Source organism: Haliotis rufescens, unplaced genomic scaffold, assembly GCF_023055435.1.
Source record: "Haliotis rufescens isolate VD_foot unplaced genomic scaffold, xgHalRufe1.0.p SCAF_6, whole genome shotgun sequence".
In the NCBI taxonomy this organism is placed as follows: domain Eukaryota; kingdom Metazoa; phylum Mollusca; class Gastropoda; order Lepetellida; family Haliotidae; genus Haliotis; species Haliotis rufescens.
Genome location: NW_025964334.1, coordinates 3,007,883 through 3,012,845, shown reverse-complemented (window position 1 = coordinate 3,012,845; position 4,963 = coordinate 3,007,883).

Genomic DNA, 4,963 nt, shown 5'->3' with positions numbered 1-4,963 from the left:
CATGGAGCCAGACCACCCGATCCCGTTATAGTCGCTTTTTATCGCAAGCGTGTGTTGCTGACGACCTATTCAACCTCGGATCTTCACGTGTGGGTGAGTGAATGAGTGAGTGAGTATTGCTTAACGCCGCATCTGCAATCCTGCACGTGTTCGCGCCGAAACAAGAGTCTGTCTACGACAATAAGTTAGATTCTACAACATAAACACAGTGTTTCACGGAATTACTGTTCTAAACATATTTTATTCACAGTATTGAAACGGATTGGGTACAAGTTGTCCAACTAGTGAAGCAAACATAGAATATTGATGAATAGACCTGTGTAAGTTCGTACAAAGTATTGAAACGTTTTATTTTAAAGATACACAAATGAACAGTATTCGAAATACATTGATTTTCATCTTACATTTTACATTTGCCATACAAAACTAATTTGATATCTTACGGAAATTTGTCCTCGGCAATTAATATACTTACGATGTGTTTGTTAATTAGGAACATATGTCATTGTCGTACTTTATTATTTATCTAAGCTGAAGCTGTTTAATTGATCTAACTTGTTTAATATCACCACTCCTCTGTGTGTGATCCCGCCTCTCACATGGTGCACACTCAGGCAGAGGGATTTTACAACGCTTTCCTAGCGCTAGCTTTGTATGATGTTGGGTCCGCGAGTAGTACATAATTTAAGGAAAGTGCTTGGTTATTTGATGGTGAAACTATCAACACTAGTACTGTTCGTGATACTGTCATAGTATTGGCGGTCCTGTGGGAGGACTTACTTGACTTACATATATTTATTCTAATTCTGTTTGATTTCGATCAAGACCGCCTCCGTGGTCTAATGGTAGAGAGTCCGCCCGGAGAGTGGAAGGTCCGGGGTTCTAACCCCGACCGTGTCATACCAAAAGACGTTATAAGATGGTACTTGTTGTTACCCTGTCTGGCGCTCGGCATTAAGGGGCTTAAACAAGGACTGGTCGGCTCGGAGTCAGTATACTGTGTCTGAGTGGGGTATTCATGTTAAACTGCGGCATGGTATCTCAGTGAGCTAGCACTATAAATCGACATCAGTCCGGACTAGTACAAGCAGCCACACACACAAATACACGTGCATGCACGTTGCTATATAAGTGCAATAATCTTGGACGCGACGTTAATCCCCATTTCACCTCACCTTGATTTCGATCAAAGATGTCCTGTTTGTTTCTGCACAACAACGCACTATATTCCAACTAGCCTATAAATATTTAAATCTGGACGAGGCAAAGCAGTGATTGATAGTATGAGCAACGTCCCGCGTATTTGGAATACGATGACACGTGACACGTGATCACAGAGCCTGGCCACCCGCCCGGTCCATGTAATTGCCGCCTCTTGCGACTGCTGTCCTCACTATTTGATAGTGATTCCGGAACTCTTGTGATTATGGAAGAGTTGTGTCACTTTCATATATTATTATAACTTTGTAAAATGTAATAGAAAATCCGAAAATCTGTGTTACGAGTGAGAGAATAGGTTAGGTTTAATTAGGAGATAAACATACTGTGTTTTCAATGTAGAGCTAGGTTACCTGTAGATTTAACCCCGCTAAATTGAATTTGGAACCGAATACGCAGCGTGAGGTTTCAAATGTTAAATTTAGCGCGGTTAAATCTACAGGTAGCCTAGCTCTACATTGAAAACACAGTATGTTTATCTCCATTCTACCATGAATAAATAAAACGCGAACTCTTTGGTGTTACTCGATTCTGATTGGTCAATCAGAGGCTAGTAAATCACAATAAACCCCCTCTGATTGAAACAGCTGGTTGACGGCCGCATCACCGCGGAAGCTAATATTCATAGAATAGTACTATTTTCAGTCATTGTCGGTAGGCATATTTACATAATTATATCTACAAATACAGGTTACAAAATGCACAGATACGGTTACTACAATATTCAAAGGATGTGTGGCAATACATTTCGTGCAGAAAAACACGACAGAAATCAACAAAGGGAATGTATATACGTTTTGGAGACAACAGAGAGCTTGGAATTTAGGCGCTTTTCTATATACGACTGTGACGTCATATCTTTTGCGTCACAATGAGCGATATGACGTCATAATGGTGACGCTCGATGTAGAGCGAAGGCCTTGCAAAGCTTGCTTTGTTTTCGTTAGGGATGCCCACCTCAAGTTAGCTTACCAAGTGGCCGTGCTTATATGCTTTCAATGCCTGTCGTATGTTCGAGTGAAGTATTACGGTGTAAACAAACTGCTTGAGTATATACAGCACCATATTTTGTTCGGTGATTCCGTAATTCAGATCGATAACCCACTCAAAACACTGAACTCAACCCGTGCCGCTTCACTCAGTATATTTGCCAACACCAAAGTGAGTGAGTGAGTTTGGTTTAACGCCGCTTTTAACAGTATTCCAGTCATATCACGGCGTGTAACACCAAAGAGTTCACGTTTTATTTAGTCATGGTAGAATGGAGATAAACATACTGTGTTTTCAATGTAGAGCAAAACCGCGCTAAATTTAACATTTGAAACCTCACGCTGCGCGTTCGGTTCCAAATTCAATTTAGCGGGGTTAAATCTACAGGTAACCTAGCTCTACATTGAAAACACAGTATGTTTATCTCCTAATTAACTCCATAAATGACCATCTGTCATTGTTTTGCATGTGGAACTACCGTTAAAAGAAGTCAACAGTTTGTGTACGGGCCGCAAACACTATGATAAAGGGAGACAATTTGAGGGGAAGTAACTCTTGTATGTTTCTTAGAGAATCATGCCATGTTCATGTCCATGTTATCGAAAATAAGGCAGACGCTTTTTGGCATGTACTTTCAAACATGGAGATCTACTGTAGATGTGTCTAGCAAATGCGAATATTATAGATATTTTAAAATTCAAGTGTGCGCAGAAAATTATTTGACTGATGTAAATATATGAAAATGCAGAATATCATTAACACAATTTAGATGCAGCTCACACAGGTTAATGGTTGAAGTTGGCAGGCGCAAAAAAATACCCAAATGTTTAAGATTATGTAGACAATGTTCTTTAAATGTCGTCGAAGATGAATTTCACTTTTTACTTGTATGTTGTAGATATGATAATTTAAGGAAAACTTATATTGAACAAAAATACTATGTACATCCAAATAAATGCAAGTGTATCTCTTTAATATCACATGTGAGCAAAACGGCTATACGAAATCTATCTCTATTTATATATCATGCCATGTTATTAAGAAATGAATCCTTGTAACATTTTTAACCGCTTCCGCATTGTCATGTATTCTGTACTATGGGCCTGTGGCCTTACAGTTATATAGGAATAAACTGAATTGAATTGTATGACAATAGTTCCGTCAAAGAGTTATGTTCACAGCAGTGAAATATCAAATGTTATGTTCACTGCTATGAAAATATCACTTTTCTCAACTTAGGAAAACTCAGTTTTTCACACTGATGTATATATAATAATAACAATTTTACTAATATCCGTGTGTTTACATAATTAATTATCTCAGATATTATCTGTACATCTTTGCTCGTACGCCAGTCTCAAAATATTAGAATATTTACGTCAGCTCTTTACAATAAAGGTAAATAAGTTTATTACTTGCCCGTGAAGAGATCACCCGTTTAATAAACATACAGCTTTATTACACATTGTGTAATACCAAAACGCGTGCTTATGTACTCTCGGAACACGTTTCACGAACAAATATTGAAAGCTCTCACGACATTGTGTGTGGAGATGATAGATCACTGGGAGGAGCTTATGCACGCTCGATGACCCCAGCAACCTTGTTGCTAGGCTGACGTCACATTGCTTTGACTCGCCGATGGATCTTGCAACAAAATTCAACAAATTACGTCATCGGGTATTGTGACGTCATTGTAAACTTTGAGCTGCAAGGCCCCGTTCCACAAGGCGATCGTACTCTAGCGCAACGAGAGTCTTTAGTCTAAGTTAAATTATGTGAGTTGTGATAGCCTTAGCACTACGATAATTTTGTGGGACGAACGCCTGAATTCTAAAGGTGGACCATTATATAATATATGATATAAAATTCATACGTTTCAACTTTTGACGTGTTTGAAGTATTATTCTGTTAAACTCAATTGGATTATGCCATGGATCGTGTAGGTGTCAGCCTATTTACACTCAACAGTATAATTCTAAAAACATTATAAATGACAAGTAATAAATAAAATAATAAACTCGCTCTCGTGTAAAACCAATTTTATGAAACTCGTGAATAGTTGTGGTATCTGACTCGCTTTCGCTCGTCAGATACCAGAACTATTCACTCGTTTCATAAAATTGGTATTACACGGGAGCTCGTTTAGTATTCTATATATACGAGTACAGCTGTAGAAACTAACATTTTTCGTCTACTAGTCCTTATAATGATAACATATAGCAAAACCCTTAAAAAGGGCAAATTTCTACTAGTCCTTATGATACCTTAACTAATGGGCAGTTTGGCAAGGAATATGGGACAAGTGCCAATTTCTAACGCTGCGAGTAGTGACCACACATTGTTAAAATACCAACGTAAAACGTACTGAGATTTGGTTTGGAACATATATTGATAGTTAATACATTACTTTTGATTCACTGATGAGAAATACGTGTTGCGAAAGTACTTAATGTGTCTAATTTCTGTACCGGGCAATATCGAGATAAATGTAATCAATTTTACCACACACGTTAAATATTGATCAATTCTGAAATGATACACAGGTTGCGACGCCAATATTATTCTTTTCTGGCTGACACAGTTGTGCATACTGTGAAGAACGATGCATAGACAATAAGTAGCTGATTCCGTTTACTTGTTTTATCAACTTGCAAACATTGCGTCTTTTCCACAAACGTTTACCTTCAGCGTTGTAGGCGATACGTAATCGACAGGTGATATGTGTGACCATGACCCTATTCTCTCACTCGAA